Source organism: Oryctolagus cuniculus, chromosome 1 (genome assembly GCF_051225735.1).
Source record: "Oryctolagus cuniculus isolate XC-2025 breed Fujian yellow rabbit chromosome 1, ASM5122573v1, whole genome shotgun sequence".
Lineage (NCBI taxonomy): Eukaryota > Metazoa > Chordata > Mammalia > Lagomorpha > Leporidae > Oryctolagus > Oryctolagus cuniculus.
Window position 1 is genome coordinate 186556945 of NC_142867.1, and position 12241 is coordinate 186569185.

Below are 12241 nucleotides of genomic sequence, written 5' to 3' on the forward strand. Positions count from 1 at the left end.
CTCCAGAATAGGGTCCCTCCTTTGTTTATCTGGTATCTTTCTGTGGCTGAGGTCAGTGCAGCTTTTTTATTTTTGGATACAGATTTTTGACTACTCTGAATGGAATTTTATAAAGCATGTAATAAAAGTCATGAATATCCAAAAATAATTCAAGACATTTTATTTAATGCTAAAAACTCATTTCTAATTTTTGTGTCTTAAATTTTTAGGTTAGTTAAGCAAAGCGTTTTTAAAAAATAAACAATACTGGGGCTGGCATTGTGGTATAGATGCTCTACTTCCAATCCATCTCCCTGCTAATGTGCTTGGGAAAGCAGCAGAGGATAACCACGTGCTTAGGCCCCTGTGCCCATGTGGGAGAACTGGAGAAAGCTCCTGGCTGCTGGCTTTGGCCTGGTCCAGCCCTGGCCATTGTGGTCATCTGGGGAGTGAACACCTGGATGGAAGATTTTCTGTCTCTGTTTCTTCTTCTCCCTGTATAATTCTTTCAAATAAAAAAATATTTTAAAAGGTAAATAAAATAAACAATATCTCTTCATATGTTAAAATTCTACCAGTGTTGACTATTGCAAGAGTTGCAGACATATATTAAATATTATTTTCAAATGGAGATATATATATTATATATAGCAATGCAGAGTAGTATTCATTCTTACTATGTAACCAGAATAATTACACAATAGGCTTTATATAGCAATAACTAAACCTATTTTAAAGTTTATTTTCATAACAAGAAGTAATATTTCACCTAAAGAAATGAAATTCTGGGACCAGCATTGTGGCATAGCCAATAAAGCTGCCTCCTGTGATGCCAGCATCCCATATGGGTGCAGGTTTGTGTTCTGGCTGCTCCACTTCCAATCCAGCTCCCTGCTAATGGCCTGGGAAAAGCAGCAGAAGATGACCTAAGTGATTGCCAGCCTTATGGGAGACTTGGTAGAAGCTCTTGACTTCTGGCTTTGACCTGGCCCTCCTCTGGTTGTTCAGGCCATCTGGGGAGTGAAGCAATGGAGAGAAGGCATCTCCATGTCTTTGTCTCTTCCTCTTTTTGTGTAACTCTGACTTTCAAATAAATAAATAAATTTTTTAAAAAAGAAATGAAATTCTAATACTTTAATTTCAGTTAAGTAGTTGTAAATGCTGAAAGTTATTAAGCATTTTAAATCACATCATGTTGTGATTTAAATGTAAATTATTTGGAAATAAGGATGAAACAAACGTTAACTGAATTGAAATATTTATTTTTAAAATTATATATAAAAATGCTTTCTTCTACAAGTAGTTTTATAAAAGCATAACATTTTTTGTATTCCCATGAAAATTGGATTCTAATCATCAGCTCCTAGAAGACACTCAATGCATATTTGCGATGTGGCAAAGGATATACATTTAATAAATATTTGCTTAATAAGTAATATTCAATGTAATCAGGAATCATAGAAAGACAGAACACCGCTTCCACATTTAAGAATCCTTTTAAAGGATAGTTATGAGGCAAGAGGAGCTATTATTGGCATATGAAGAAAGAATGCAACAAACTAAAAACATGAACAGCAGTTCATAAAATATAAAAAAACTGATAAATACTAATAATTAATGTAAACTTGCTAACAAAGAAAAGTTAATAAAATAATGCAAGTACTTAATTACTTAATTTTTCTTTATAAAATCATGATTTTTTTAAATGGCAATAACAGTGTGGATTCAAGCAAAGAAGACCTCATTGATACCACCTTATCATCAAAGGGTATGAAAGTATGAAACCTACCAGTGAAATAACAAAGAATATTAAAAAAATAAGAAAAGAAATCTTAAAGGAAAAATAACAAGGTCAAGTCATTATTTATCAAAAATAGCCTAAATGTAAATGAACTAAGTCATCAATTAAAAGATACAAACTGACTGAATAATTTAAAAAAAAAAAAAAGATCCAAAAACATGCTGCCTATAAGAAATGTCCTTCACCAGCAAAGACATACACATTCCAAAAGTGAAGGGATACAAAAACATGTTCTATGTCAATGGAAATAGGAGTAGCTATATTTCTATCAGATAAAATAAACTTTAAGACAAAAATTGCTAAAAGGGACAAAGTTACTACAAAATATTCAAGGGATCAATTCAACAAGAAGTTGTTACCATTGTAAATGTATAAGCTCCTGAATGCAAAAGCACTCAGGGCTTTTTAAAATTAATTTATTTGGAAGCAGAGCATCAGACAGAGAGGGGAGGTGGGAGGGAGAGGGGGAGAGAGGGAGAGAGAAAGGCGGGGGGAGAAGGAGAGAAGGAGAGGGAGAGAGAGAGAATCTTTCATCCCTTCCTTCATTCCCCCAATGCCTGCAACTGCCAAGGCTAGGCCAGGACAAAGGCAGAGCCAGAAACTCCATAATGGTCTCCCATTTGGGTGGCAAGAGAAAGCAAAAAGAGGCATAGAAATAGGAAAGGAGGTTGTCAAATTATCCCTGTTTGCACATGACATGATTCCATGGTTAGAGAACCATAAAGATTCCACCAAGAGGCTCTTAAGCTCTCAAGCTGATAAGTGAATGCAAGTTGCAGCATACAAAACAAAGTAAAAAAAAAAAAAAAAGTAGTATATTTATACACACCAGCAACGATCTTCCTGAGAAAGAACTTGTAAGTACTCTCATCCACAATAACTACAAAAAATTAAATAAACTGGGATAAATTCAAGTAAGGATGTGAAAGACCTATACAATGAAAATCACAAAACACTAATGAGGGGCAAGCTTTGTCACAGTAAGTTAAGCCACTGCTTCTGATGGGTGTAAGTTTGGGCTACTTTGCTTCTGATCCAGCTAATGTATCTGGGAAGGCAGTGGAAGATGGCCCAAGTACTTGGAACCCTGCTACCCATGTTGGAGAACGAAACGGAGTTGCTGGCTCCTGGCTTCAGCCTGGCCCAGACCTGGCTGGCTGTTGCAGCCATTTGCAGAGTAAAGCAGCAGATGGAAGACCTCTCTCTCTCTCTCTCTCTCTCTCTCTCATTTTGCCTTTCAAATAAATAAATCTTTAAGAAACACTCAAAAAGATATTGAATACACGCACAAAAAAAATGGAAAGAGTTCCCTTGTTCTTTGATAGCAAAAACTGATATTATTGAAATGTCCATATTGCTTAAAGCAACTTCCAGATTAAGTGCAATTCTCCTAACAATACCAATGAAAAAATCCTAAAATTCATATGGAAAAACAGAACATCCCAAATAACCAAATTAATCTTGAGCAAAAAGAACAAAGCTGGAGGTATCACAATATCAGAGTCCAAAACATAATAGAGGGCTATTATAACCAAAACAGTGTGGTACTGGTAGAATAATAGATACAAAGACCAATGGAACAGAATAGAAATGCCAGAAACAAATCTTTGCATCTACAATCAATTGATCTTTGACAAAGGTGCTGACAACACTCCCTAGAAAAAGAACCATCTTTTCAAAAAATGATGTTGGGGAAACTGAATTCCCACATGCAGAACTTTACTTATGCCCTATACCAATATCAGCTCCAAATGCATCAAAGACCACTAGAGTCATTACTACATATATATGGAGATTCCTCAAAAAAAAAATAGAATGACTATATGACCCAGCTATCTCCTCTATGGGGATATACTCAAAAGAAAGGAAATCAGCATGTGAAAGAAATAGCTTCACTCTTATGTCCATTCACATCACTACCCACAGTAGCAAAGATGTGGAATCAGCCTAGATGTCCATCAATGGCTGAATGGATCAGGGAAATGCAGTATAGATACACATTGTATAATTATGTATAATCCAACAAAATGAAATTCTGACATTTTCAGCAATATGGAAGGAATTAGAGGAGATACTTAATGCTAATTGCCTTAAGCCAGACCCAGAAAGACAAATACCACATATTTTATTTCATATATGGAAGTTAATGTAGATATAAATATAGAAAACTGTATATGTACTATTTGGTGTATAAGTGTTATCTTCACCGAATTATGCCTCTTACAAAATAAGGGGCCAGTGCTGTGGTATAGCAGGTAAAGCCACCGCCTGCAGTGCCAGCATCCCATGTGGGCACCAGTTCAAATCCCGGTTGCTCCACTTTGAATCCAGCTCTCTGCTATGGGCTGGGAAAGCAGGAGAAGATGGCCCAAGTCCTTGGGCCCCTGCATCCACGTGGGAGACTAGAAAGAGGCTCCTGGCTCCTGGCTTCAGATCAGCGCAGCTCCAGCCATTGCAGCCAATTAGGGAGTGAACCAGCAGATGGAAGACTCTCTTTCTCTCTCTCTCTCTCTGCCTCTCCTACTCTCTCTGTGTAACTCAGATGTTAAAATGAACAAATCTTTAAAAAAAAATTATACTCTTCTGTCCTCACTTAATGATATTTATCAGAATTCCACATTATGCAATACTACTATGCCACTCTTGATTTGAAAAAAAATAGTATGGATGTGTATATGTATTATATATGTATATATTATATGTATGTATGTGCATATGATACAACATTTATGCATAAAACGAGTATGCAAATTATTTAAAATTGTTAAATCTATAGTGCTCATTGGACTCTAAACTTTATTATATAATTTAAAATAGTTTAAGATAAAAAGACAAAAATATTGATCCAGTAATTCTTCTTTGAAGAATTAAATAAATATCTACACAAAGAAATAAATCACAGCAATTGCAAATCACAATTATGATCTCTTAAAACTATTCATCATTAGGCCGGCGCCGCGGCTCACTAGGCTAATCCTCTGCCTTGCGGCACTGGCACACCGGGTTCTAGTCCCGGTCGGGGCGCCAGATTCTGTCCCGGTTGCCCCTCTTCCAGGCCAGCTCTCTGCTGTGGCCAGGGAGTGCAGTGGAGGATGGCCCAGGTGCTTGGGCCCTGCACCCCATGGGAGACCAGGATAAGTACCTGGCTCCTGCCATCAGATCAGCACGGTACGCCGGCTGCAGCGCGCCGGCTGCGGCAGCCATTGGAGGGTGAACCAACGGCAAAGGAAGACCTTTCTCTCTGTCTCTCTCTCTCACTGTCCACTCTGCCTGTCAAAAAAAAAAAAAAAAAAAGAAAGAAAGAAAAGAAAGAAAAAGAAAAAAAAAAACTTTTCATCATTAAAGGAAGCAAGGCAACTGAGGGAGTAGAAATAAGTGACTCCAAATCCAATGTAAGAAACCTCGTCACACCAGAAAACAAGTTTATTATTAAAGACCACTAAGATTATGCCAAAAAGTCAAGAAAACCAATTCAAAAATTTCTATTAATCAAATATGAGACAATTTTAGAAGTAATAGAACAAACTAGAGCAGATTTAAATACTAAATATTCTGGATTCTGTGAGCTCATCTTCTGTAATGAAGATTCAATCTTTTCCATTCAAATGTGGATGCATATGGTTCAAAATAATGACTACAAAGTCTCAAAAATGCTGTCAGTTTTCACTCAACATTAGAGGACTCTGGGCGCTGGTGTAGCAGCACAGCAAGTTAAGGCACCCTTTGGTAGGCCCGCACTGCACATCGCAGTGTCTGGGGTGTAGTCCCATTGACACTTCTGATCTCCTTTCCTGCTAACAATGTACCCCAGGAGGCAGCAAATGACAGCTCAAGTACTTGCATTTTTGCCACTCAAGTGGAGACCTAGATGGAGTTCCTAGCCCCCAGGTTTAGTCTGGCACAATTCTGGCTGATGTGGGCATTTGGGGGAAGAGAGCCAGTGGATGGAAGCTGTGTGTGTGTATATATATGTGTCTGTGTGTGTACATGAGTATGTCACTCTGCCTTTCAAAGGAATAAAAACACATAAGCATTTTTTAAAAGAAGAAAAAAATTAGTCCTAATTTTTTTAAACAAATTATCACCTCTAGTGAGAATAAAAATATGATTTTCAATGTTTATTTTCTATGCCAAATTCAAGAAACCTGGGCCAGCGCTGTGGCTCCATGGGTTAAAGCTCAGACCTGCAGCACCAGTGTCTCACACGGGCAGCAGTTCAAGTCCTGGCTGCTCTGCTTCTGATACAGCTCCTTGGTGATGCACCTGGGAAAGCAGTGGAGGATGCTCCAAGTCCATAGGCCCCTACACCCGCATAGGAGACCCAGAGGAAGCTCCTGGCTCCTGGCTTTGCCTTAGCTCAGGTCTAGCTGTTGCAGTCATTTGGAGAGTGAACAAGCAGATGGAAGCGCTCTCTCTCTCTCTCTCTCTCTGTAACTGCCTTTCAAATAAATAAATAAATCTTTAAAAAGAACTCAAGCATGCCTAGTAGTCATCTCTTTTGATCTCTATATGCTTACCTTTCTCCTTTGTTTATATTCAAACATATAATTTGAATTTTCCTATATTGTTTATAATTAAATTATTAGTGCATATTATTTTAAAGATTACATATAGCTTAAATGCGAAAGAAAAAGTAAACATATTTGGGTTGTAAAACTTAGCTGAAAATATCGATTTATTTCAAAAAGAAACAAGAAAGCAGTTTTTTTTTAATGTTTAAGGTGGTATAAGATGGGTACTGTTTCTTATATCGATACCCATAATTGTGATTGCAATATAAGGGGACTTCAAAAAGTTCATGGAAATGGAATTCAAAGATAATTTCAGGTACTAAAAAATTTTGAAATCCACGCAATCTTTTCATAACACACATTTTCTGTAAACTTGCAGGAGAGTCCTCAGGTAGTACAAGAGTACTGCTAGTAACGAAGCATTCTTTAGAAAAATAAAACTATTTTCATAATATTGTTATGTTACTTAATTTATTTGATTAGTTCCAATAAGCTTAAAGAACATAATTAGAATCCAAAGAAATCTTTATTTTATTTATTTAGTTGTTTTTAGAGATTTATTTATTTACTTGAGAGGCAGAGTTACAGACAGAGGGACAGAGAGAGAGGTCTTCCATCCGCTGGTTCACTCCCCCTGATGGCTGCAACAGCTAGAGCAAAGCCAATGAGCTTCTTTCAGGTCTCCCAAGCGGGTGCAGGGGACCAAGCGTGTGGGCCATCTTCTACTGCTTTCCCAGGCCATCAGCAGGGAGCTGGATCAGAAATGTAGCAGCAAGACTCGAACCATTGCCCATGTGGGATGCCAGCACTGCAGGCAGATTCTTAACCTATTATGCCACAGTGCCGGCCCCAGAAATCTTTATTATAAGATGAAAAAAAATTGTTTCTGGATTTAGGCAGCCTACTCCATCTATATTTCTGAAGTATTAACAAATGATTTATTATCTGAGAACATTTCTCACCCTTTTACTTTTTCTTCTCTTTATATTCATTTCTTTCCTTTTTAAAAAGATGTATTTATTTAAAAGACAGAATTACAGAAAGAGGAGAGACAGAGAAATCTTCCATCTACTGGCTCACTCCCAAAATGACCACAAGAGCCAGGGCTGGGCCAGGCAGAAGCCATGCACCTAGAACTCCATCCTGGTGTCCCACATGGGCGGCAGGAGCCCAGGCTCTTGGGCCATCTTCCACTGCTTTCTCAACCTCATTAGTGGAGAGATGGATCAGAAGTGGAGCAGCCAGGACTCAAACCAGTGCCCATATGGGATGCTGGTATCCCAGATGGCAGGTCAATTCCCTACGCCACAATACCAGCCCCAATACGTTTATTCTTTAACAGCCCATTTCTGGGAAAAGCGTGTGAGGTTTTCGATGTTTTTCTTTTTGTTTGTTTGCTTTGCTTTTCTATTTTAAAGATGCTTGACAAGATTTTAATGTTACATTCGAAAGAAAAATCCAACCTTCTAAATAAGCTATAATATAAGCTCAATCATTATTTCAGATTGCCAAGAGTTCAAATTTATGAGCAAACTGAACAAACTTGTGAAAATGGAAAATTGTAATATGTAAATGTTTGTTAGCTTTTAAGTTTGATATCAATAACCTACAGTATTTTATTAGAGGGTAATTCATAATATTTAGAAATCTATATGCATTTATTACTCTAGTCCTTAAAAATGCTAAGCATTCACATCTTCAAAATGATTTATCTTGGCTATAATTCTCTTTTTTTAAATGAATGACTCCTATACCACTTTATTCAAACCTAGATATCATAAGAAGAAATTTCGAAGTTCCTGCTTCTGGTGTACTCTTATCATTCAATATATAGAAAAATTCTCTATCTCTTAGTGCGTGGTAAACTCAGATGGCACATTTGCCCTTAATGGACTGTCATTGATCTAACAAAACATTACTCTCTACCTGGAAAAAGATCAGTATCTATAGAGGCCTTGGTAAAATGACCCTCTATTTTCAGGCCTCTTTTACATCCTGATACCACATAAACTGCCAGAAATGTTGCAGATAAATAAGGAGGACATAGAACCATTTAGAGAAATTGATGCCCAATTGCTCAAGGCTTCCTACAATGCGAAATGTTCAATTTGACAGGAATGTTATTTCAGTTACTAGTTGACTCAATTTTAGAATTCTACTGAAATTATTCTTTATCTTTATTTTTCAGCTGTATTAATTATAACTGATAAGCACTGCACATATGCAAAATGCACAAATGTATGTCATGATACACATATACTTTGTGAAATGATTTACATAGATAAGTTAATAAACATATCTACATACTTAAGGTTTACTGTCTTAGTGATTTTCAATTACCTTATTATTAGCTGTACAGGTTATTCATTATATCTGTACAACTTATCCATCTTGTAATTGAAATTTTGTATCCTTTGACCAACATTTCCCCATTTCCCTCATTCCCTGACCATCCTTCTAATCTATTTTTCCATGAGTTCAACATTTTTAGATTCCACATACGAGCTGAGGTCATGCAATATTTGTCTTTCTGCGTCTAGCTTATTTTCTTTGAAACAATGTCCTCCAGGTTCATCTATGTTCTCACAAATGACAGAATTTATCACATTTAAGGGTAAATAATATTCATATATATTCATATAAACATGTCTGTCATAATTTTTATGCATTCATCTGTCAACAGACACTTAAACTGCTTCCATACTTTAACCATTGTAAATTGTGCTGCAACAAATGCGGGAGTGCAGACATATCTTTGACAGATATTTTAATTTCCTTTTAATATAATCCAAACAGTGAGACTGCTGGATCATATGGTAGTTCTATGTTTATCTTTTGAGGAATCTCCATCCTATTTTCCATAACGGCTGTACGAGTTCACACTTCTACCAATAATGTATAAGAATTTCCTTTTCGGCCGGCAACGTGGCTCACTAGGCTAATCCTCCGCCTTGCGGCACCGGCACACCAGGTTCTAGTCCCGGTCGGGGCGCTGGATTCTGTCCCGGTTGCCCCTCTTCCAGGCCAGCTCTCTGCTGTGGCCAGGGAGTGCAGTGGAGGATGGCCCAAGTGCTTGGGCCCTGCACCCCATGGGAGACCAGGATAAGTACCTGGCTCCTGCCATCGGATCAGCGCGGTGCGCTGGCTGCAGCACGCCAGCCGCGGCGGCCATTGAAGGGTGAACCAACGGCAAAGGAAGACCTTTCTGTCTCTCTCTCTCTCTCACTGTCCACTCTGCCTGTCAATGCTTGTAACTTTGTCATTTTGATAACGGACATTCTAACAGGTAAGAAGTACTATGGTAGTTTTCATTTGCAATTCTCTCATTAAAATGTTGAGTATCTTTTGTACACCTACTGTCTATTTGAATACCTTCCATGCAAAAAAAATAATTCTTCAGATCTTTTACAAATTCATAAAAATTATTTAATCATTATTTGTTTGCAAGGCAGAGAGACAGAGACAGACAGAGAACTTCGATTTGCTGGTACTCTTCCCAAATGCCCACCATGAGGATGGTGGCCTGAAGCACTTGGTGGGCTAGAAAAATACTTAGCCAATGGCAATGCAAACTTCCCAGCTCTACCCAGAAAGGCAAATTACTTAACTGAGAAAATGGACTACAAGAAACTAACTTCAACCTAGCCACGAGGAAGCTGCCGTCATATATAAACATCTCTGATTCTAGTCTTTGTCCTAAGTGCTGCTCCCTTGCAGTGCATTCAATAAATCTAAGTCTATTCATTCTATCTGACTGCTCTGCTTCATTCTTTCATTACACACACACACACACACACACATATAAAACACACACCCATGTCATGAACCCCAATAGGTCACTTCCCAAAACATACTACAGGAAAATTCAGGAGCCTGAAACTCAATCCAAGTCTCTAGGGGTGACAGGAACCTCGCCAGGGTCATCACTTGCTGCCTGCATCCCAGGATGCACATTAGCAGGAAGCTGGAATCAGAAGGCAGATCTGCGCTTGTACCCGGCGTTCTAATCTGGGATGCAATCATCGCAAGTGGCCTTTCAAGAACTATGCCAAATGTGCATTCTCTTTGCCAAGTTTTTAATAGGATTGTTTGATTGGATTTTTTGGCTATTTATTTGTATAAGTTCCTTACGTATTTGGATATTAACTTCCAATAGGATACATAGTTAACAAATCTTTTCTCCTGTTGTGTAGACTGCCTGTTAATTTTGTTTATTGTTTTCCATGCAGAAACCTTTCAGTCTGATGTAGTTTCATTTGTCTATTTTTTTTTCTTTCATTGCCTGTGTTTTCTGAGGAATACCTTAAAAAATTACTGCCAAAACCAATATAATAGAGTGTCCCCTTTGTTTTCTTATAGGAGCTATAAGTCTTACATTTAAATCTATTTTTTTTTTTTTTGACAGGCAGAGTGGACATTGAGAGAGACAGAGAGAAAGGTCTTCCTTTTCCATTGGTTCACCCCCCAGTGGCCGCCATGGCCGGCACCACGCTGATCCAAAGCCAGGAGCCAGGTGCTTCTCCTGGTCTCCCAGGTGGGTGCAGGGCCCAAGCACTTGGGCCATCCTCCACTGCACTCCTGGGCCACAGCAGAGAGCTGGACTAGAAGAGGAGCAACTGGGACAGAATCCGGTGCCCCGACCGAGACTAGAACCCGGTGTACTGGCACCGCAGGTGGAGGATTAGCCTATTGAGCCGCAGCGCCAGCCATTACATTTAAATCTTTAATCTATTTTGAGTTGACTGTTACATAATCAACCCACCTCCCAAAGCAGGTCAGCTAAGGGAGATGCTCAATCAAGGAGATTAAACTCCACATTCCAAATAAAATAAAATAAAATGCCAAATTATTCTTGCTCTATCTCTCTCTGTCTCTTGAATTTTTCAAGGATGTAGGCAACTTGGAAACCCATATTCCCCAGTGTTCCTCAAACTTCAGCAACAATAAGCTACCTGGAGTCCTTGTTATACTACAAATTCCTGGGCACAGACCACAAAGATTCTGAGTATGATGGAATACGTTGGGGCAGGGGTCCAGATTTTGCATTTTTAGGAGTCGCACATAGTACTAATAGCCGCTTGAAGAGTTAGAGGTCTGATTCCCAATTTATTTCATCTTGGTCCTTAGGTAATTTGGCCCATCATTTTTTCACTTTCCACAACACTACTGTAAACAACACCTCCTTTTACTTCAGTTTTTGCCTGGAAATATATCCAGGGAGCTACTGTTCACGTGCTCTTCCTTTACTCAGGCATGGCAGGCATACTGTAGTATAGAATTGAATTTAAATACTCTAAGTCTTGGTCACTGCACACATACATTGCTGGAGCTATAAACAATATTACTTCAGCATGATATGGAAAACTTATCACTTTGGATGCTTATGCACCAGAGCCCCACAGGAATTCTTTCTTTTGCTCCTATTGCCTTTGAACTTTAAAAGCCTTGTTGCTTTCACAAATGTTTTAGACAGAAATTATGCAATATCCATCTTCTAATCACCATTAAGTCTTATAGGATCATATTCCAAAGATTTAAAATTTTATAACATTTAAATTGGCTCCCAGTTCATATGGAAATATAGGATCCTTGTTCATTGGAGGGTTTTAACACTTGATAGCAGATAATAATAGCAGTCACCACTATTTTATAAGTAATTTCTAGGATGAAAACATTTCTAATAATATTAAACCAGTACTCTCGGAATGTCTAGCACCAGAACTCCTCCCAGGGAAAAGGGGGCATTCTGATTTATATTTATATATATATATATATATATATATATATATTTAAAGATTTGTTTATTTAGTTGAAAAGTAGGATGACAGAGGGAAGGAGATACAGATATATTGTTATGGGAACAATGATAGTGATCTTGGTTCTCCTCTCACATAGAATTTCTACATGGACAGGACAGTAAGCAAAGCAAGACTATTTAAGTCAGAAACCT

At 38.1% G+C, this 12241-nt stretch overlaps 1 long non-coding RNA gene across 1 annotated transcript in view; it reads right to left on the reverse strand.

Annotated features, from left to right (window-relative positions):
• Window positions 1-221: 221 nt before the first annotated feature.
• LOC149128791 (uncharacterized) overlaps window positions 222-12241 on the reverse strand; it is a 68761-nt gene continuing 56741 nt past the window's right edge. Inside the window, exon 3 of the long non-coding RNA XR_016213795.1 lies at window positions 222-484. This is a non-coding gene — a long non-coding RNA (uncharacterized LOC149128791). The remainder of the gene's footprint in view (window positions 485-12241) is intronic.